Consider the following 24,513-nt stretch of genomic DNA (forward strand, 5'->3'; position numbering starts at 1 on the left):
CTCTCTCAAATACATGCAACACGCAATCTCACAGAAACAGAGACACAAATGGTCAGGGTGGTCTACATCTGAACCTGAGGGGCACCAATATCCTGGTGGGGGGAGATTTGTTAGTGGTGTTTTTTTGGGGGGGTTAAACTAATTGAGCAGGGGCATGGGAACCTGGATTGTAGTTTTGGAGTACGGGAGATTGAGAGCATAGTGGTCAGGAGCACAGATTTGACTTCGCAGGAGGGTGCCAGTGTTCAGGTAGGTGGTTTGAAGTGTGTCTATTCATTGCGAGGAGTATGCGAAATAAGGTAGGGGAACTGGCAGCGTGGGTTGGTACCTGGGACTTCGATGTCGTGGCCATTTCTGAGACATGGATAGAGCAGGACAGGAATGGTTGTTGCAGGTTCCGGGGTTTAGGTGTTTTAGTAAGCTCAGAAAAGGGGCAAAAGAGTGGGAGGTGTGGCGCTGCTAGTCAAGGACAGTATTACGGTGGCAGAAAGGATGCTAGATGGGGACTCTTCTTGCGAGGTAGAATGGGCTGTGGTTAGATACAGGAAAGGAGACGTCACCCTGTTGGGAGTTTTCTATAGGCCACCTAATAGTTCTAGGGATGTAGAGGAAAGGATGGCGAAGATGATTCTGGAAAAGAGCGAAAGTAACAGAGTAGTTGTTATGGGAGACTTTAACTTTCCAAATATTGGCTGGAAAATATATAGTTCGAGTACATTAAATGGGTCGTTCTTTGTAAAATGTGTGCAGGAGGGTTTCCTGACACAATATGTTGACAGGCCAACAAGAGGCGAGGCCACATTGGATTTGGTTTTGGGTACTGAACCAGGCCAGGTGTTAGATCTGGAGGTAGGTGAGCACTTTGGAAACAGTGACCACAATTCGGTGACCTTTACGTTAGTGATGGAAAGGGATAAGTCTACCCCGCAGGGCAAGTGTTATAGCTGGGGGAAGGGCAATTATGATGCCATTAGACATGACTTAGGATGTGTAGGTTGGAGAAGTAGGCTGCAAGGGTTGGACACACTGGATATGTGGAGCTTGTTCAAAGAACAGCTATTGCATGTTCTTGATAAGTACGTATTAGTCAGGCAGGGAGGAAGGTGTCGAGCGAGGGAACCGTGCTTTACCAAAGAAGTGGAATCTCTTGTTAAGAGGAAGAAGGAGGCCTATGTGAAAATGAGGCGTGAAGTTTCAGTTGGGGCGCTTGATAGTTACAAAGAAGCGAGGAAGGATCTAACGAGAGAGCTGAGACGAGCAAGGAGGGGACATGAGAAGACTTTGGCAGGTAGGATCAAGGAAAACCCAAAAGCTTTCTATAGGTATGTCGGGAATAAAAGAATGACTAGGGTAAGAGTAGGGCCAGTCAAGGACAGTGGTGGGAATTTGTGTGTGGAGGCTGAGGAGATAAGCGAGATACTAAATGAATACTTTTCGTCAGTATTCACTCAGGAAAAAGATAATATTGTGGAGGAGAATGCTGAGACCCAGGCTATTAGAATAGATGACATTGAGGTACGTAGGAAAGAAGTGTTGGCAATTCTGGACAAGGTGAAAATAGATAAGTCCCCGGGGCCTGATGGGATTTATCCTAGGATTCTCTGGGAAGCCAGGGAAGAGATTGCTGAGCCTTTGGCTTTGATTTTTAGGTCATCATTGGCTACAGGAATAGTTTCCAGAGGACCGGAGGATAGCAAATGTGGTCCCTTTGTTCAAGAAGCGGAGTAGAGATAACCCCGGTAACTATAGGCCGGTGAGCCTAACGTCTGTGATGGGTAAAGTCTTGGAGGAAATTATAAAAGCTACGATTTATACTCATCTAGATACGAATAATATGATTAGGGATAGTCAGCATGGTTTTGTGAAGGGTAGATCATGCCTCAAAAACCTTATCGAGATCTTTGAGATGGTGACTGAACAGGTAGACGAGGGTAAAGCAGTTGATGTGGTGTATGTGGATTTCAGTAAAGCGTTTGATAAGGTTCCCCACGGTCGGCTATTGCAGAAAATACGGAGGCTGGGGATTGAGGGTGATTTCGAGATGTGGATCAGAAATTGGCTAGTTGAAAGAAGACATAGTGTGGTAGTTGATGGGAAATGTTCAGAATGGAGTTCAGTTACGAATGGCGTACCACAAGGATCTGTTCTGGGGCCGCTGCTGTTTGTCATTTTTATAAATGACCTAGAGGAGGGCGCAGAAGGATGGGTGAGTAAATTTGCAGATGACACTAAAGTCGGTGGAGTTGTAGACAGTGGGGAAGGATGTTGCAGGATACAGAGGGACATAGATAAGCTGCAGAGCTGGGCTGAGAGGTGGCAAATGGAGTTTAATGTGAAGAAGTGTGAGGTGATTCACTTTGGAAAGAATAACAGGAATGCGGAATATTTGGCTAATGGTAAAATTCTTGGTAGTGTGGATGAGCAGAGGGACCTCGATATCCATGTACATAGATCCCTGAAAGTTGCCCCCCAGGTTGATAGGGTTGTGAAGAAGGCCTATGGTGTGTTGGCCTTTATTGGTAGAGGGATTGAGTTCCGGAGCCATGAGGTCATGTTGCAGTTGTACAAAACTCTAGTACGGCCGCATTTGGAGTATTGCGTACAGTTCTGGTCACCTCATTATAGGAAGGACGTGGAAGCTTTGGAACGGGTGAAGAGGAGATTTACCAAGATGTTGCCTGGTATGGAGGGAAAATCTTATGAAATCTTATGGGAAAATCTTACACACACTGACACACACAAACCTGTGCCGACAGGCACACAGCCACTCACTGAACCACGCACGTGCACTCAAAAACTCTCACCAACACCCAACGACGCCCACACACACCTGTTCCACACACAACTACACATAAGCCCATGCATGTACTCACACACGCATAGGCACACCCACACTATCGCTCACACACTCTCCCCTACACAGGCAAATATATATCCACAGATACACAACCACATACACACTCTCACAAACGCACACACGCATACATACATGCAGACAACCGTACAAACGTCACACCTGACAACACACATGCAAACACACACAAAAGAGTTAACACGAATTCACACACACACATTATAGGGGTTGTTTAGCACACAGCTAAGTCGCTGGCTTTGAAAGCAGACCAAGCAAGCCAGCAGCACGGCTCGATAACAGCCTCCCCGAATAGGCGCCGGAATGTGGCGACTAGGGGCTTTTCACAGTAACTTCATTTGAAGCCTACTCGTGACAATAAGCGATTTTCATTTCAAACCTACCCACAGACGCATATCGATATTCACACATGTCCCCACACACATTATCACTCATACCCTCAAACATTGCGTTTCACAGAAGCAGACAAACACACCCACACAGACGCACAAACACGAACACACCCACAAAAACCCTCTCCCGCGCACCCACAAATACAGCAACAAACACACACTGACCGAAACACTGTCTGGCACACCCATACATATACTCATCTAGGCATGCTCAAAACCACATGCGCACCTATACCTTCCCAGTCGCCATCATACACATCCACGCATTCAGTAACACACATGCACTCTCTCCCAAACACAGACACGAAACAACACACCAAAGCACCTATTCAAACACACACCCACTTGCACACAAACACCCAAGCACACACACAGACCCAGACGCACATACAAACACTCACACCAGCTTTTGCACACCCACACACTCGCCCAGCCACAAACACACGCACACATGTACTCATGTATTACCTACACACACATGCACCCGGAGAAGCACACAAGCAACCTCACGAAACCCACAGACACACTGACCCCTATACACACACACAAGCGCACGCACACACGCCAACATTGACATATACAGACATGCGCCGACGCACGCTCACACAAGCACACGCGAACACCTCCACACAGTCACCGAGAGATGCCCACACAACCATTCAGTTCCCCCCTGCACACACGCACACACGCACAGCCATATACATAAGCAGACAAATCCACACCAACACACATGCACGACACACACATGTAAACACACCGAGACACTCACACACGTTCACACCCACAAACCCACCCACGCACACACGCAGTTTACCGAGTCTCGCTGCGGGTCACTGCCAAGTGAAGTTCAGCCTGGTTTACCTGGCCAGAATGCGGGCCACTGCGAAGTCAGATTCAGGCTGATGTCCCCGCCCAGTCTGTGGGTCACTGCCAAGTCAGGGTCAGCCTGGTTTACCCTGACAAGCTGCAGGTCACTGCCAAGGCAGGTTAAGCCTGGTATACCCGGCCAGGCTGGGGGGGCACTGCCGTTTCAGGATTAACCTGGTGTAACCGGCCAGACTGCGCGTCACTGCCAAGTCAGGTTAAGTCTGGTGCAGCTGACCAGGCTGCGGGTCAGTGCCAAGTCGGGGAAAACCTACTTTGATAGAACGGCGGAGGCGGACACCTTCATCAGAAGCAAGAACTTGGTTTAAATTGATGATGTTTTGTTTGGTCTGTGAGTGCTGTAGGTTGGGGGAATATTGGGGAATTACCTGTGCAATTGTTGTTTGAGGGTGAAATTCTTCTATTTTTTTGTGTTTTACTTCTACGAGGATGACGGACGATTTCTGCGTCACGTCTGGTTTGGATATCGGTGGAGTTAACTTTTTTGAGTTTTGTTTTTTTGTGTGTTTTTAGTGCTCCAGTTGGCACTATATTGTTATATTCGACACGGCTTGTGGGGGTATTGGGATATCCTCGGAGTTGGCGATAAAGTTCAATTGTGTTTTACCTCTCTATCTGGCGGGACCGGAGGTGGGTGTTTGGGTGGAGGGAGCGGGAGCGGAACGTTCCCGCTGGCATTAGGGTTCAGCTGGTTAACACCAGCGAGGTGGGTAAGGAGCTGCAGCTGTTGAACCAGTCTCAGGTGGTTCGGGCGTCAGGCTGATGTTTGACTTGTCTGTTAGACGCTCTCACAAATCTCACACAAGCCCCCAGATATTAATACTCAGGACTTTGGAAGGGCCACGGCTGGGTTTGCTGATGTTATTTCTCGATCTGAGGTCGAAGCCGCTTGCTCCATCCATGTTTCTTTATTTGTAATCTCCAAGCACTTTGAAACAACTCAGTAACTGTCGCGGCCGTTTGGGAGGACAGTAAAGATTCAATCACGGTGCAGTGATTATGCAGTTACATGTCGCTCAGAACAGGTAAATACGGTAGATTTCGGACCATCAAGGACATTACTGAACGAGATGCTGTTTTACAACAAACGACAATGGTTTAATGGTCTTCATTTTTCTTTTTAAAAATAAATTTACAGCACACATTTTTTCATTCCGGTTAAGGAGCAATGTTGCGTTACCAGTGCACCTATCCTGCACATCATTTGTGTTGTGGGGTGAGAAGCTCGAAGACACGGGGAAAATGTGGAAACACCACAAGGAAAGTGATCAGGGCCGGGTTTGGACCCGGCTACTCAGCTCTGTGAAACTGCAGTGCTAACCGCTGCGCAACCATGCCATCCATCATTAAACTTTTAATTCCAGAAGCGTTTTTCCTTATTTATTTCAATTAATACCAATTGTCGCAGTAGGATTGGAACCTGTGTCCCCAGAGTACTGCTCTTTATCGTTGGATTACCAGTTCAGTGATAATATCACTATGTGCTTGTAAAACCCGGACTGGGAGGACTAACCCCCTCCTCTTCTCTGGTTGCAGGGCTTCCACTCTCTGCAGAGTTAAATGGGTGACATTAAGAAAGGGCAGATTGTCAGTGCAGGAATCCCCTGGAGTTGTCCCCATCGCGAACAGGTATAACCCTTTGGATACTGTCGGGAGGGATAGCCTATCAGGGGAAAACTGCAGCAGCCAGAGCAGTTGCACCACGGCTGGCTCTGATGTTCAGAAGGGATGATCAAAGCGCAGAGGAGCAATAGTCATAATGTACTCTCTACTCAGGGGAACAGATAGACGCTTCTGTGGACGTGAAAGAGACTCCAGGATGGTATGATGACTCGCTGATGCCAGGGTCCAGGATGTCTCTGAACGGGGAGCTGCATCCAGAAGGGGGAGGGCAAAGAACGATATTGGTTCGAACGATATAGGCTGGAAGGGGAATAAGGTCATGCAGCAGGAGTTCAGGGATCTACGCAGAACGTTTAAAGACAGGACCTCGAGGGTTGTAAACTTGGGATTACTCCCTGTGCCAATTGCTAGTGAGGCTAGAAATAGGAAAATAGAGCCGCTAAACACGTGGCTAAACAGCTGGTGTAGGAGGAAGGGTTCCCGTTATCTGGAGTACTGGGAGCTCTTCTAGGGCAGGTGTGAACTGTATAAAAAGGACGAGTTTCATCCAAACTGGAGAGGAATAAATATAATGGCCGCAAGGATTGCAAGTGGCATACGGGCGGTTTAAAACTAGTATGGCAGGGTTGTGGGCACCGGAGCAATATGTCAGAAGGCGAAGCCATTGAGGGAGAACCAGGGAATATGGCCAATATGGCTCTGAGGCAGAGTACACAGGGAGAAATTGCTGAACCCAGCGGGCCTGGTGGCCTGAAGTGCATATGTTTTAATTCAAAATGTATTACGGGTACGGCAATTGAACTTAGAGCTTGGATTAGTACTTGGAACCGTGATCTTGATGCCATTACAGAAACCTGGTTGAGGGAAGGACAGGATTGGCATCTAAACGTTACAGAATTTAGATGTTTCAGGCGGGATAGAGGGGTATGTAAAAGGGGTGGTGGGGGTTGCGCTTCTGGTTAGGGAACATATCACAGCCGTACTGCGGGAGGACACCTCAGAGTACAGTGAGGATATATGGGTAGAGGTCAGGAGTAAGACTGGGCGCAGTCACAATTTTCTGCGTTTACGACAGTCCCCCCCCCCCCCGAAGGTTCGAATCCCGGCTTGGATCACTGTCTGTGTGGAGTCTGCACGTTCTCCCCGTGTGTGCGTGGGTTTCCTCGGGGTGCTCCGGTTTCCTCCCGCAGCCCAAAGATGTGCAGGTTAGCTGGATTGGTCAGGCTAAATTGCCCTTAGTGTCCAAATTGCTCTTAGTGTTAGGTGGGGTTACTGGGTTATGGGATAGGGTGGAGGTATTTGCTTGGGTAGAGTGCTCTTTCCAAGAGCTGGTGCAGAATCGATGGGCCGAATGGCTTCCTTCTGCACTGTAAATTCTATGAAATAGTCAGTTGAAAGGAATTCCAGACCGGCACGTTCCTGTGAGGAAGAAGGCTGGGAACAGACGAAGCCTGTGCAGAATATCAGGAATCTAGGAAGGTACTTAAGCAATCAGTAAGGAGGGCTAGAAGGCGTCACGAAAAGTAATTGGCAAATAGGGGTAAGAACAATCCTAAGGATTTTTACACGTACATACAACGCAAGAGGGTAGCCAGGGAGAGGATTGGACGACCGAAAGATAGACAAGGGAACCGATGTGTGGAGCCTGAGGAAATGGGCGACGTACTAAATTAATGCTTTGCATCAGTTTTCACCAAAGAGAAGGAATTGGTGGATGTTGAGTCTGGAGAAGGTTGTGTAGATGGAACATAGAACATAGAACAGTATAGCACACAACAGGCTCTTTGGCACTCATAACCCAACAACACTGCCCTTAACCTTACTTTTTAGGACACTACGGCTAATTTAGCATAGCCAATCCACCTAACCCGCATATCTCTGGACTGAGGGAGGAAACCGGAGCACCCGGAGGAAACCCACGCACACATGGGGAAGACGTGTAGACTCCGCACAGTGACCCTGCCGGGAATCGAACCTGGGAACCTGGAGCTGTGAAGCATTTATGCTAACCGCCATGCTACCGTGCTGCCCGTGTCAGATTGAGATCCACCAATACGAGGTAGTGGAGGTCTTGAAAAACACTAAATTGGTAAGTCCCCAGGGCCTGATGGGATCTACGGCAGAATACTGAAAGAAGCTAGAGAGGAAATTCGTGAGGTCTTGACAAAAATCATTGGACCTACACTGTCTTCAGTTGATATATCGGAGGTCTTGCGAACAGCCAATGTTGTCCCTCTGTTTAAGAAGGGTACCAATGATAATGCAGGAAACTACAGGCCGGTGATCCTTACGTCAGTGATAGGGAAATTACTGGAGAGAATTATTCGAGACAGGATCTACTTCCATCTGGAAGCAAATGGACGTATTCGTGAGAGACAGCATGGTTTTGTGAAGGGGAGGTCCTGCATCACTAACTTGATAGAGTTTTTCGAAGAGGTCACAAAGATGATGGATGCAGGTAGGGCAGTGGATGTTGTATATACGGACTTCAGTAAGGCCTTTGACAAGGTCCCTCATGATAGACTGGTGGAAAAGGTGAGGTCACACGGGGTCAGGAGTGAGCTGGCAATCTGGATACAGAACTGGCTAGACCATAGAATGCAGAGAGTACCAATGGAAGGGTGCCTTTCTAATTGGAGTGCTGTGACTAATGGTATTCCACAGGAAACATTACTGGAACCTTAGCTGTTTGTCGCATACAAGAAGATAAGAACATAAGAACTAGGAGCTGGAGAAGGCCACATGGCCCCTCGTGCCTGCTCCGCCATTCAGTGACATCATGGATGAACTTTTGTGCACTCAGCTCCACTTTCCGGCCCGAACATCATAACCCTTAATCCCTTCATTCTTCAAAAAAATAAGAACATAAAATATATATAAATGATTTGCAGGAAAATGTAACTTGTCTGACTAGTAAGTTTGCAGACGACACAAAGTTTGGTGGAATGGCGGATAGCGCTGAGGACTTCCAGGCGATTCAGCAGGAATTAGATAGGTTGGGGTCTTGGGAGGAGAGATGGTAGATGGAGTTTACTCCGGGCAAATGTGAGGTAATGCATTTTGGAAGGTCTGATGCAGGTAGGGAATATTCTGTGAATGGTGGGAGCATCAAGAGTATTGAAAGTCAGTGAGATCTAGGTGTACAGGTTCACATGTCACTGAAAAGTGCAACACAGGAGGTGGAGGAATTCAAGAAAGAATACAGCATGCTTGCCTTCATTGACCGGGGCATTGAGTATAAGAATTGGCGAGTCATGTTGCAGCTGTACAGAACCTCAGTTAGGCCATACTCGTAGTGTTCAATTCTGATCGCCACACTACCAGAAAGATGTGCAGGCTTCAGAGAGGGTGCAGAAGAGATTTAGCAGGATGTTACCTGTTATAGACATCATTAGCTGTGAGGAGAGGTTGAATAAACTCGGTTAGTTCTCACTGCCGCGACGGAGGTTGAGGGGCGACCTGCTGGAAGTCTACAAAAGTATGAGGGGCATAGACATGGCGGGTAGTCAGAGACATTTCCCCAGGATTAATTACTCTGGGGCATAGATTTAAGGTGCTAAGGGCAATGTTTAGAGGAGATGTACGAGGCAGTTTTGTATACAGAGGCTGGTGGGTGCCTGAAACTCGCTGCCGGAGGAAGCGGTGGAAGCAGGGACGATAGTAACATTTAAATTGGAGAGGGAATTGAAACACATAAATGTGAAAATGTAAACACAGACTGCTAGATTGATTGAAACAGTTCATTAGGGCGGCATGGTGGCGCAGTGGATAGCTCTACTGTCTCACGGCGCCGAGGACACGGGTTCGCTCCCGGCTCCGTGTATCTGTCCTTCTGGAGTTTGATCAGTCTCCCAGTATCTGAGTGGGTCTCACTCCCACAACCCACATACTTGCAGGGCAGGTGCATGGGCCACGATACCTTGTCACTTAGTTGGAAAAGATAATTGGCTACTCATTGATATCACACTCAGAAGCTGCCTCACATTACCTGCTGTATCTGGATACACCACAACATGCTATCTGCCCAGCATGGGGCGACGTACAGAGCACACGAGATGTGACCAGCAATGTGGCTGTACCATTTAAGGATCGATATTTCCACAGCACAGGGATGAGAGGGGCCGTATCAGTGAAACTGGTGTCAGGAAGAGAAATGATGTGCGGTTAGATATGGAAGATTGTTGGCTGTTGAACGTTTTCAGGCGCTGTTGAAACGGGAGCACGCAAAAACATTCTGGAAAATCTACAGTATTTACAGTGCAGAAGGAGGCCATTCGGCCCATCGACTCCTCACCGGCTCTTGGAAAGAGCACCCTACCTAATGTCAACACCTCCACCCTCTCCCCATAACCCAACCCAACACAAAGGGAAATTTTGGACACGAAGGGACAATTGATCATGGTCAATCCACCTCCCTGTACATCTTTGGACTGTGGGAGGAAACCGGAGCACACGGAGGTAACCCACGCACACATGGGGAGGATATGCAGACTCCGCACAGACATTGACCAAAGCCGGAATTGGACCTGGCACCCTAGAGCTGTGAAGCAATCGTGCTATATACAATGCTACAGTGCTGCCCCGGACAGAGGGTGAGTCATTCACGTTGACAAAGTCATGGAATGAATAGATGAGTTGAGTCAGAAAATTAAGGCTTTGCCAGAGCGTCTGGTGATCGAAGTCAATGAGGACAAGGATGATGGGTGATGTGGATTTGGTCAGAGATTGGATAGGGACTGCAGAGCTTTAAGATGAACTTTAGTTCTGCAGCTTTGTACCTGGGAGGCCGGTCAGCAGAGAATTGTAATAAGCTATTCCGGAATTGACATTGAGAGCTGTGGTCAGGCAGAGGATTATATTTCGGAATGTCAGTCGACAGGATTAATGATGGGGTGGAGACGGGGTTACGAAATCTGCTCAGAGCTAAAGGGGAACACGTGTTAATGAGTGTGGATCAGTGTCAGACACAGGAATGGAGTCAGTGGTAGGCAACAGAGTGTGTGAGTGGGACTGAAGTTATCGTCCATGTTCCCGTCACTTAAGCACAAAGGATAGTCATACATTGAAAAGGGGATTACAACTTTACAAGCTGCATGTGGGGTCATGGCAAGAAATCCACTAGAAGCCAGAGGGGAGGGTAAAGTATAAACAATCTAAAACGTTTGACAGTAGATTTAAAATCTGTGTACAGGCACTCCACCGAAACAGAAACAAACAGGGCAGAGTGAAGGACAAGAACAGTAATACAGTTGAAACGAGTTAATAGAAATAACAACTGGATAGGGAGATTTACCAGGGACACCAACAATAGCCAGGATCGGAAAGTATCCCGCTTGAATAATTTCGAGTGCATAATAAATCTTGGATGTTAATATATTCGAACCATGAGTAAACCAATAAAGTCCATATGTAAAACGCCGAACCACAGTTGTAACATTCCAATCGATTGAACTCAGATTCACAACCATTGTTTTAACCCTTGTGTTGCCAGATTCTGATTTGTTGTTTTAATGTTCGAATCGATTGTTTTCAGATTCTGAACCCTCCTCTCGGTTTCTCTGGAGCCGCAGATCTCTGCCAGTGTTGGAGTAGATGTTCCCGTTGACAGTGTGCAAAAACAGATTGAAATCAATCACTTATTATTAGAAGAGGGAAACCCTCCAGTGACACAGTTAAGCTCCATGGAGATTCACATTAACTACGGCCACTGAACAAACAGGGCCAGTTAACCCTTTTCAACCCAATACTTTTCATATCAGAATAGAGGAGAATATTCTCAGTCGAGAAGGGGTGTATGAGAGTCGCTGAGGGATGGAAAGGTTAATGGTTGTGATTCTGAGCATAATTTTTATATTTCCCTTGGATACGTGAGAGTTATTTTTGTTGTGCTTCTTAGATGAGGCTATCTTATGACATATCTTTAGAATTCCACCAATGCAGAAGGAGACCATTTAACCCATCGAGTCTCTCCGGACCCTCCGAAATACACCCCACCGATGGTCAAGCCCTTTCTCTAACTCCATAACCCAGTAACCACACGTAACATTTTGAACACCAAGGGACCATTGATGACCTGCACATCTGTGACTGGGAAGACACCGGATCCCCTGGAGGAATCCGACACAGACACTGGGAGAAAGTGCAAACTCCACACAGTCTTCCGAAGCTGGAATTGAACCCGGTTCTCTGGCGCTCTGAGGCAGCACTGCTAACCACTGTGCCACCGTGACGCCCTGCTGAAATCTAGGATGTTGTAAGTTGTGCAGTACAACCTTTGCAAGTTTCTGTAGATTGAAGTATCTCCCAGTGTTATGTACACTAATACATGTGAGGAATTTACCATAAATGGCAGAACACATTTTTTTTCAATTTAGATTAGCCAATTATTTTTTCGAATTAAGGGCAATTTAGCGTAGCTAATCCACCTCCTCTGCACATTTTTGGGTTGTGGGAACGAAAGAGCCGGGATCGAAACTGGGACCTCAGCGCCGTGAGGCGGTTGTGCTAACCACTAGGCCACTGTGCTGCCCAAGGCAGAACACTTATGACCATTGTCAGACAGTTAGCTGGGCGCACATCTCCACAGATCACTGAAAGTGGCAACACAGGGGAGAAGCGAGTGAAGAAGCATGCTTGCCTTCACCAGCCGAGGCACTGTGTATAAAAATCGGGAAGTCTTGCTGCAGCTTCATAAACCTTAGTTAGGCCACACATGGAATAGTGTTCAATTCTGGTCGCCACACTGCTCGAAGGATGTTGTCGGGGATGGAGGGCTATACCTATGAGGAGAGATTGGACAAACCTGATCTGTTCTCAGAAGAGCGATCGAATCTGCAGTCGACAAGCTAATGAAGGACATGGGCAGAGTGGAAAGTCAGAAGCTGTTTTCCATTCAATTACGAGACGACATCAGTTTAAGATGCGGGGTGTCAAAGTTTAAAGGCGGTGTGCGAGGAAAGTATGTTATTTCACAGAAGGTAGTGGGTGCCTGGAACTCACAGTCAGAGGAGGTGGTGGAAGCAGGGACAATGATGGTGTTTAAGGGGTGTTCTGCCAAATACATGAACAGGATGAGAATAGAGGGATATGGACCCCGGAAGTGTAGAAGGGTTTTGTTAGACTGGCAGCATGGTCGGAAAAAGTCCAGTACTGCCAAAGAGCCTGTACTTTTCTTTGTACGTTGCCTTCTGAGAAGAGATGAAGTGTTCAGGCCGAACTCTCGAGTTTAGAAGAATGAGAAGAGCGCTAATTGACGTCTTTATGAAAGGAAAAACGGCACGCGGTGCAACCGAAAAAACAGATTCTTGGGGGGAATAACTATCCAGCCGCCACGATTAGATTCCAGTTTGTAACTCACACCCAGGGATCTGTTATTCGAGATATAATCTACCCGAACCCGGCGATAAGATTCCCGGCCGTAACTCAATCCCGGGTATATGTTATACTATTCATAAACGATCCCGAACCCTTCGGTGAGATTCCAGTCTGTAACTCACTGCCGGGGATCTGTTTTTCTATATATAAACCACCCAGAACCCCTCTATCTGAGTCCAGTCTCTAACTCATTCCCGGGTGTCTGTTATTCTATGTATAATCCATCCCAAACAGCTCGATTATATTCCAGTCTGTAATTTACTCCAAGGGATTGGCTATTCTATATATACACCAACCTGAAACCCCTCGATTAGATTCCAGACTGTGACATACTCCTGATCATTTGTTATTCTACATTTAAACTACCCCGAATCCCTCGATTAGATTGCAGTCTGCAACTCCCTGTCGGGTGTCTGTTATTCTGTATATAAACCAACCCGAACCCCTCGATTAGATTCCAGTCTGTAACTCACTCCCGGCCGTGTGTAATTCAATTTATAAACGACCCCAAACCCCACGATTGGATTCCAGTCTGTAACTCACTCTCGCGGATCTGGCATTCTCGATATAAACCACCACGAAATCCTTGATTAGAATCCAATCTGTACCACGTGTCCGGGAATTTGTTATTCTATATATAAACAACCCTGATGCCCTGGATTAGAATCCAGTCTGTAACTCAGTCCCAGGGATCTGGTATTCTACATATAAACCACCCCTAAAATCTCAATTAGGTTCCTGTCTGTAGAAGGCAGCACAATGGCGCAATGGTTTGCATTGCTGCCTCAGAGTGGCAGATTCCAGGCCGATCGCGGCTCTGGGTCACTGTCCGTGTGCAGTTTGTACATTTCCCCCGTTTTTGAGTGTGGTTCAATCCCACGACCCAATAATGTGCAGGGTAGTGGATTGGTAAAATTGGAACGAAATTATTGGGTACTCTAAATTTAAAACAAAAAGATTCCATTCTGAAAATCATTCCCGGGGATGTGTTACTCTATACGTAAACTACCCCGTACCCCTTAATTAGATTCAAGTCTGTAACTAACTCCCATGTATCTGCTATTCTATATATAAACCACCCCGAGCTCTCGATTAGATTCCAGACTGTAACTCACTCCCCAGTATCTGTGATTCGATACATAAACCATCCCGCACCCCTCGATTAGATTCCGGTCTGTAGCTCACTCCCCAGTACCTGTTATTCTCTATATAAACAATCCGGAATGCCGTGATTAGATTCTAGTATGTAACTCACTCCGGGGTCTCTCCTACTCTAAGTTTAAACAAACAATATGCAAGAATGAGATGAGGAGGAATTTCTTTACTCAGATGGTGGTGAATCCTGGGAATTCTTTAATACGAATAATGGTTTATTGTCACAAGTCTACTTCAATGAAGTTATTGTGAAACGACCCTCGTCGTCACATTCATGTGCCTGTTTTGGGAGGCCGGTACGGGAACTGAACATGCGCTACCGGCATTATTCTTCATTACAAGCCGGCTATTTACTCCTCTGTGTAAAATAGCCCCAGTAAAAATATTTTATTGTCACAAGTACAGAGAACAAAGAGCATGCAATGCACAAAAAGGCAATTCGGCCCATCGAGTCTGCGCCGACCGACTTAAACCCTCACTTCCACCCTATCTCTGTAACGCAATAACCTGTCCTGTCCTTTTTGGTCACGAATGACAATTTATAATGGCCAATCCACCTAACCTGCACGTTTTCGGACTGTGTGATGAAACGGGAGCACCCGGAGGAAAACCACGCAGACACAGGGAGAACGCGCAGTCTTCGCAAAGACAGTGCCCCAGCGGGGAATCAAATGTGGCACTCTTGCGCTGTGAAGCCACTGTGCTGTTCACTTGTGCTGCCGTGCTGCAAACGTGGGCTTCAATTAAGTTACTGTGAAAAGCCCCTAGTCGCCCCATTCTGGCGCCTGTTCGGATACACAGAGGGAGAATTCAGAATTGTCAATCAGTACGGGAATTGAACCCCCGCTGCTGGCCTTGTTCTGCATTACAAATCTGCTGTGTAGCCCACGGAGCTAAACCAGCATATGTGCTTCAATTGTGCAGCAGTTTTGTCAGACCACACCTGGGGTACTGCAATCAATTTTGGTCTCTTTACCTTCGGGGGAACATTATTTTCTCAGTGGAAGTGGAACGAAGATTCACCAGACTTGTGTCAGGGGTGGCAGGACTGTTATATGATAGATTGGTCGACCAGAGCCTGTGTTCGCCAGAGTTTCTACGAATGAGAGGTGATCAGTTGAAACGTATCAGTTGAAACATTCAGCACTACCTCGTCGCTCTCTCACTCTGTGCCCCGATTAATAAAGCCCATAATGCTTTTTTCTGTATAACCACTTTCCACCTGTCCTACCACCTTCAATGATCTATGTATATATCTATACCCAGCTACGTTAGTTCTTGCAACCCTTTCACAATTTTACCCCACATTTTTTATTGTCCCAAGACGTCCTACCTACCAAAATGCATCACGGCACCCTTCTCTGCATTGAACAATATCTGCCGTGTGTCTGCCCAATCCAACAACATTCCTCTGTACATTTGAAGTTCCACACTGCCATCCTCATAGTTCACAATACGTTGATGTTTCAAAGAATCGGCAAACTTTTAGGAAGCCCCCTGCACAACAGGATCTAGATCATTAATACGTATCACGAAAAGCAAGGGTCCCCAAACTGACCCCTGGGGATCATCACTACAAACCTTTCCTCCCGAAAATTATCCATTGACCATTTCTCTCTGCTTTGTATTATTCAGCCAGTTCTGTCTCCTCGTTGTCACTGCCGCTTTAATTCTGTGAGCAACGCTGAGACACAGGCATCGAGACTCGTCTTGAAACAAAAGCTGAAGAAGAAAAATCAAATGCAATCAAGTTCAAATGGGTGCAGGGAAAATTATACCTTGGATTTCTTTTCATTTTTATCAATGTGGTGTAGTGACCCGGAGCCGGGTGCGAACCCGGATCCTCGGCGCCAGGAGGCAGCAGTGCTAACAACTGCGCCACCGTGCAATTTCTTTCATATTTGCACATGAAAAATAATTTTGGTTCACAGGATGTGTCAGTTGAACCTAGTCTTAATATTATAAAGTGTCCGTAATTCCTATGGGGAATGTGACAAAAGCTAACAAAAGCATGGTGGAATGGTGGGTTCCCTTCCGACAGACTTACGGTTATTTGAGTGGAAGATTCGCGGTTTGGATATTGAGGATGCTTTGAACTGAATTGTGTCTCTTTGTGAATCTATTTGTTTTTTTCTAAAATGCCACGAGAAATGTAAATATGTTCGCAATCTTTAAACAATACTGCAAGTCTCCAGGCACATCGAAAGGCTGGGAGGAGGGGGCGGTGGTAGAGTGCAGAGATAGTGTAAGATACAGAGCATCAGATATCAGAGATAGCAGAGAATCAAAAATTGAAGTTGAACCTCTTGATTCAGAAAGTTCAACACCTCAATCTTTGGCTCCTAATTCCAAATTTCCAACCCCACACTTTGCTACAGTGAATTTGAGTTCTGAATTTTCCAAAGTTGATACTGTAATAAAAATGTATTCACGATGCACCAATTCACAATGAGTTTATTGCTGCAAAGCCAGTGTTTGTCTGTGTGTGATCCTGTGTGTTTGTGTGAGTCTGTACGTGTGTGTGTCAATGTGTGTGTCCGGTTGTGTATCATGTATGTCTCAGTTTCTCTGTATTTAGTAACGATTGAAGATAACTACTATTTTTAATTTATTAATTTGATTTAAAAGCTATTTTGGGTTTATTTAAGTTATCATATTTAAGTTGATTTAAATAACTGTTTTAATTTTAAAAAAAAACACTATTTTAAATTTGTTGTCAGATCAAAAGGGATAAATAATCAGTTTTTTAAAAATCTAGTTGAGTAGTGCACGGGGATTGGATTTAATCGGACACAACATCTTTCCAAAGTTTAATATCAAAGGGTTAATTTAAAGGAATAAATCATGTCAGGACTGGTTTGAACTTCTTGCTCGATGTGGCAGGCCTGGGACAGATTCAGTTCCCATGGTCAGCATGTACGCGGGAAGTATCTCCAGTTCAAGGTGCTGGAAGCTCGAGTTTCAGACCTGGAGCTGCGTCTGCAGAAACTGTCGAGCATCCGCGAGTCGGAGCGTATCTTGGGAAACACGGATAGAGAGGTGATTACACCGCAGGCTTAGACTCCGCAGGAAGGAAGGAAATTTGTGACCACCAGACAGAGCAAGAGATCGAGGCAGGTAGTGCAGGAATCTCAGGTGGTCATTCCCTGCAGAACAGATATACCATTTTCGGTAAAGTTTAGGGGAATGGTCTCTCAGGGGAAACAGCAAAACCCGAACTCGTGGCACCACGGTTAGTTCTACTGCAGAGGGGAGTAAGTGTGATAGTGAAATAGTTATAGTGAATTCAATTGTAACGGGACTAAACTGGCGTTTCTGTGGCCGCAAACCAGATTCCAGGATGGGATGTTGCCCCACTGGTGCGAGGCTCAAGGATGTCTCGGAGCGGGTACAGGACATTCTGGAGGGGCCGGTTGAACAGCCAGTGGTCGTGGTATACATCGGAGCAAACAACATAGGTAAAAATAGGTCCTAAAAGCAGAATACAGGGTGATAGGAAGGAAGTTAAGAAATTGGATCTCAAAGCTACTGAAAATGAAAAATGAAAAATGAAAATCGCTTATTGTCACGAGTCAGCTTCAATGAAGTTACTGTGAAAAGCCCCTAGTCGCCTGGTACGGGAATCGAACCGTGCTGCTGGCCTGCCTTGGTCTGCTTTAAAAGCCAGCTATTTAGCCGAGTGAGCTAAACCAGCTCACAAGGATTACCACTGGTGTCACTGCTGGTCAGAGGATTGGATATATAGGATGAATACGTGGCTGAAGGGATGGTGTCAGGGGAGGGATTCAGATTCCTGCAGCATTGGTACCGGTTCTGGGGGATGTGGGACCTGTACAAACTGGATGGGTTACACCTGCGCCGGACTGGAACTGGCCTCCTCGGGGGGTGGGGGCGGGGGTACATTCTACAGCATTTGGGGAGAGTTTAAAAATATGCCGGGGGTGCGAACCTACGTATGGAGTCAGAGAAAGAGGGAGCAAGGACAAAATCAAAAGGGAGAAAATTGAATATGAAAAGTGATACGTGGAAAAACCACGGATAACATTCAAATAGGGCAGTGGGAAAAAATATTGGTAGGAAGACAAGCATTGTGCAAAAGACAAACTTAAAGGTTCTGTGCCTTAATGCATTTGCAATACAGTGGATGAATTAATCACGCAGATAGATATTAATGCGTATGATATCATTGGGAAGACGGAGACATGGCTGCAGAGTGAACAGTGACGGGAACTGAATGTCCCAGAGTTCTCAGTATTTAGGAAGGACAGAAATAAAAGAAAAGGTGGCAGCGGGGGAATTAACACGATAGTGAGAAAGGATATTCCCTCTGACAATGTGGAATCTGTATGGGTAAAGCTAAGAAATACCAAGGGACATAAAATATTAGTGGGAGGCATATATAGAACCACAAACGTCACTGGTCAGGCTGGAAATGGCATTAAACAATAAATTGGATATGCATTTAATAAGTTAATATCAGTTAGCATGGGTGATTTTAATATTCACATAGATTGGACAAAACAAATTAGCCACAATGCCGGAGAGGAGGAATTCCTGGACTGTATACGGGATGGTTTTCATGACCAATAGTGGAGTGTCATGGGGCAGGGTTTTTGAGAACCCCAACATGCATCATATAGTTCAGCTGACTCACAGCTTCCAATAGTGCATGTGCATGTCACTGGGTGTCCTTCAGACAGAGACAATTAGGTATCTTGATTAATAAGCGGATCAGTGGTTATGGAATCATGGCAGCAGAATGAAGAGGACAAACGCATCAGACATGATTAAAGGATGGATCAGACTAATTCGACTGAAATGACTAATCTAAATCTGAAATGAAACCAAGGTACAATCTAAAGAGAGAGCTAAGACGAGTCTCTAGCCATGTCAGGAATAAAAGAATGACTAGGGTAAGAGTAGGGCCAGTCAAGGACAGTGGTGGGAAGTTGTGTGTGGAGGCTGAGGAGATAAGCGAGATATTAAGTGAATACTTTTCGTCAGTATTCACTCAGGACAAAGATAATATTGTGGAGGAGAATGCTGAGACCCAGGCTATTAGAATAGATGGCATTGAGGTGCGTAGGGAAGAAGTGTTGGCAATTCTGGACAAGGTGAAAATAGATAAGTCCCCGGGGCCTGATGGGATTTATCCAAGGATTATCTGGGAAGCCAGGGAAGAGATTGCTGAGCCTTTGGCTTTGATTTTTAGGTCATCATTGGCTACAGGAATAGTGCCAGAGGACTGGAGGATAGCAAATCTGGCCCCTTTGTTCAAGAAGGGGAGTAGAGATAACCCCGGTAACTATAGGCCGGTGAGCCTAACGTCTGTGGTGGGTAAAGTCTTGGAGAGGATTATAAAAGATACGATTTATAATCATCTAGCTAGGTATAATATGATTAGGGATAGTCAGCATGGTTTTGTGAAGGATAGGTCATGCCTCACAAACCATATCGAGTTCTTTGAGAAGGTGACTGAACAGGTAGACGAGGGTAGAGCAGTTGATGTGGTGTATATGGATTTCAGTAAAGCGTTTGATAAGGTTCCCCACGGTCGGCTATTGCAAAAAATACGGAGGCTGGGGATTGAGGGTGATTTAGAGATGTGGATCAGAAATTGGCTAGTTGAAATAAGACAGACAGTGGTAGTTGATGGGAAATATTAAGAATGGAGTTCAGTTACGAGTGGCGTACCCCAAGGATCTGTTCTGGGGTCGTTGCTGTTTGTCATTTTTGTAAATGACCTAGAGGAGGGCGCAGAAGGATGGGTGAGTAAATTTGCAGACGACACTAAAGTCGGTGGAGTTGTAGACAGTGCGGATGGATGTTGCAGGTTACAGAGGGACATAGATAAGCTGCAGAGCTGGGCTGAGAGGGGACAAATGGAGTTTAATGTAGAGAAGTGTGAGGTGATTCACTTTGGAAAGAATAACAGGAATACGGAATATTTGGCTAATGGTAACATTCTTGGTAGTGTGGATGAGCAGAGGGATCTCGGTGTCCATGTACATAGATTCCTGAAAGTTGCACCCCAGGTTGATAGGGTTGTGAAGAAGGCCTATGGTGAGTTGGCCTTTATTGGTAGAGGGATTGAGTTCAGGAGCCATGAGGTCATGTTGCAGTTGTACAAAACTCTAGTATGGCCGCTAGTATGGCAACTCTAGTTGGAGTATTGCGTACAGTTCTGGTCGCCTCATTATAGGAAGGTCATGGAAGCTTCGGAAATGGTGCAGAGGAGATTTACCAAGGTGTTGCCTGGTATGGAGGGAAAATCTTATGAGGAAAGGCTGATGGACTTGAGGTTGTTTTCGTTAGAGAGAAGAAGTTTAAGAGGTGACTGAATAGAGGCATACAAAATGATCAGAGGGTTAGATAGGGTGGACAGCGAGAGCCTTCTCCCGCGGATGGATGTGGCTAGCACGAGAGGACATTGCCTTAAATTGAGGGGTAATAGATATAGGACAGAGGTCAGAGGTGTTTTTTTTAATGCAAAGATTGGTGAGGCCGTGGAATGCCCTACCTGCAACAGTAGTGAACTCGTCAACATTGAGGGCATTTAAAAGTTTATTGGATAAGCATATGGATGATAAGGGCATAGTGTAGGTTAGATGGCCTTTAGTTTTTATTCCATGTCGGTGCAACATCGAGGGCCGAAGGGCCTGTACAGCTCTGTATCGTTCTATGTTCTATGTTCCATGTTCTATATTTCGCATCAATGGCATAGCTAAGGCGAGTCATGATGCAAGTAGTTTGACCGTGGAACAGAATGCATGCCAACGGTGTTGTGTCAGGGGAGGGTAATTAATTTGGACTAATTAATTAATGTCTAATTAACCATCATCCGTTCAGTGACTGAAACTTTCCTCAATGAATCGGGGGGAGGGGTGAGGTCGCCGCTGATATTTAGAAACAGTAAAATTAAATCAGGGGCTAAACCATGAATAGGAATTTCCTTAAGAATGTGATCCATATGTCTGATTATTAGAAGAATGTTTACATCCCGAGATTCTTGAAGTGAGTTGAATTAGTTTATTTTTGAGACGCCTGTTGAAGTTACATTTATATCTAAACGTCTGTTGAAATTACTTTTATTTTCAAACATCTGTTGCAATTAATCTAATTTGGAAACCATTTCTTACTCTCCATTGTCTTAAAACTCAGAAAATTGTTCGCCGTCCTCTCGAAAGTTTATATGTTATTTTAATCTGAGGTTCCAATTAATGTTGTGCAACTATATTCAGTGAATTCTTGAAAAATAAAAAGGAGTTTGGACATCTCTTCAAAAGGAGCGAATACCTTATTCCGAGGAGATCTGACATTTGGCAAGTCAGACCAAGGGGAGCGACGAAAGACGATACCAAATTACTTCCCGGAGTACAAGAGTGTCGGTGACGGGGTAACGAATTAGCAGAATCTAAGTAAGAGACCTGCAAGTCTGCGATCATGTGCTGGCACCGTGCGATTTTCGACGCTCTTTTTCGAACTGAATGTGTCTGGAGTGAATTGGCTCAAATCTTAGATATATACTTTGGTCGTTTCGGCGAGATGATTGATTGGTCTGCAGACTTGAGACCGGAGGCTTGAAACAGTGTGTGGTGTGGCTAATGCCGACAGCGGTGTCGTAAGAAAATATATTATAGACAACGAAGTTATATCGAACAATACCTTAATTTAGCTATGATCTGCACTGATATTCAATTTAATGTACTAAAACATCATGCTTCGAAGGAAAATTGGTCTCCTACAATCATGGAATCATATAATTTGCAGTGCAGAAGGAGACCATTACGCCCATTGAGTCTGCACCGGCCTTTGGAAAGAACATAGAACATAGAACATAGAACAGTACAGCACGGAACAGGCCCTTAGGCCCTCAATGTTGTCCCGAGCCATGATCACCCTACTCAAACCCACGTATCCACCCTATACCCGTAACCCAACAACCCCCCCTCCCCCTTAACCTTACTTTTAAAGAGCACTCGAATTAAGCCAAACACATTCACCCTATCCCCTTTTTCCCCGTAACGCAACCTAACCTTTTTTTTGGACAGTCAGGGCTATTTAGAATGGCCAATCCACCTAAACTGCATATCTTTGAACTCAGTGAGGAAACCGGAGAACCCGAGGAAACACACGCAGACACGGGCTGAACGTGCATACTCCGCAGACTGTGACACAAGCTAGGAATCGTGCTGTGACCGTGGAGCTGTGAAGCAACAGAGCTAACGATTTTGCTACCGTGCTGCTCAGATACGGAGAAGAGATGAGAATAGAGAGGGTACCAATTATTACCGTGAGATTTAAAAAATCATAAAGAACGGATCCGAAAAATCAGTGAAGAAATAAAGAGAGAAAAATCCAGGCTTGTGTGTTCAGAGAAATTAGAAGAAAATGCAAGACTTAACAATGAAATAGGTGGGCTTAACTTTGAGAAAAGCGGGTAATGATGTGAACTTGGTCCCAGGATCATTTCCCAGCTTGGGACACTGTCTGTGCGAAGTCTTCACGTTCTCATCGTGGCTTCGTGGGTTTCCTCCGGGTGCTCCGGTTCCCTCACATGGTCCAAAGATGTGAACGTTAGGTCGATTGGCCATGATGCCCTTAGTGACCACGAAGGAATGTGGTGCTGTGGGCTTGTTTGGGGTTCTCTTTCCAGAGGACGGTGCAGACTTGATGGGCCGATGGTGCAGCGGAAGTCTGCGCGGCCCATAACCCAGAAGTCGATTGATCAAAACCATCCTCTGCTATTTATCCTTACTTGAGAAAGGAGGTACTGGCACTGGAGGGTGTGCAGAGGAGATTCAATAGGTTAATCCCACAGCTGAAGGGGTGGGATTATGAGGAGAGGTTGAGTAGACTGGGACTGTACTCGTTGGAATTTAGAAGGATGAGGTGGGCTCTTATAGAAACATTTAAAATTATGATGGGAATAGATAGGATAGATGCGGGCAGGTTGTTTCCACTAGCGGGCGGCAACAGAACTAGGGGACAAAGCCTCAAAATAAGGGGAAGTAGATTTAGGACTGAGTTTAGGAGGAACTTCGTCACCCAAAGGGTTGTGAATCTATGGAATTCCTTGCCCAGTGAAGCAGTTGAGGCTCCTTCATTACATGTTTTTAGGGTAAAGATAGATAGTTTTTTTGAAGAATAAAGGGATTAAGGGTTATGGTGTTCGGGCCGGAAAGTGGAGCTGAGTCCACAAAAGATCAGCCATGATCTAATTGAATGGCGGAGCAGGCTCGAGGGGCCAGATGGCCTACTCCTGCTCCTAGTTCTTATGTTCTTATGTTCTGTATTGTAAACTATAATCGCCAATCGGTACCCAGGCGAGAACATAAAATACCAGAACATGTTCTTCAAACAGCTCAGCACGGTCACGGTCACTCCTGCTCCTAGTTCTTATGTTCTTCTGTTCTGTATTGTAAACTATATGATCCTTTGAGAGCTCAGTTGTTCAGGGACACTGCCGGTGAACTCTGACCCTCACCCCCCCCCCCCACCACTCGCTCTTTATCAGGAACACTGTCAATAATCTTCCCCTTATTCACCCCCCCCCCCACCCGTTAATCGGGGATACTGTCGATTTTTTTCTGCACCTGATCCCTCCACCGTTTAAAAGGGACAGTATCCGTGAACTCTGTCATTCATTCCCACCTCCCTCGTCTTTTTGGGACGCTGTCGGTGAAATCTGTCCCTCATTTTCCCCATACCCCGTTGACCAGGGACACTGTCGGTGAACTCTGTCCCTCATCCACCCCACACTTCGTTTATTAGCACGCTGCCTGTGAACACTTTGCTGAAACTCTCATTCCTCGAACACATTCTCATTGTTCGTGCTGAGCCAGTTCTTTGTCTGAAAAGGAATATTGCTGCAATTCCGGTCCTCGGGGAGTAGGTGCCGATGTCGCGGGACTCCCATGTTAAAGCACCTCACCTCCCATCTCTGCCACCAGCCGTTAATTTGAATCATGTTGAGATGCTGGGGTTAGACTAGGCTGGGCACATTAAGAAGTATTTCAATACAAGGTTAAAGTCCAAATGCTTATTTGGAATCACTAACTTTCGGAGCGTAGCTCCTTCATCAGGTGTGTGACCGAAAGTTCGTGACTACAAATAAACCTGTTGGACTTTAAAATGGTGTTGTAAGATATATGGCCGTTAATTTTAATAAAAGTGGAAGAAGCGACACTGACAGCATCTCCCAGTAAAGGA

Source organism: Scyliorhinus canicula, chromosome 30 (genome assembly GCF_902713615.1).
Source record: "Scyliorhinus canicula chromosome 30, sScyCan1.1, whole genome shotgun sequence".
Taxonomy (NCBI): domain Eukaryota; kingdom Metazoa; phylum Chordata; class Chondrichthyes; order Carcharhiniformes; family Scyliorhinidae; genus Scyliorhinus; species Scyliorhinus canicula.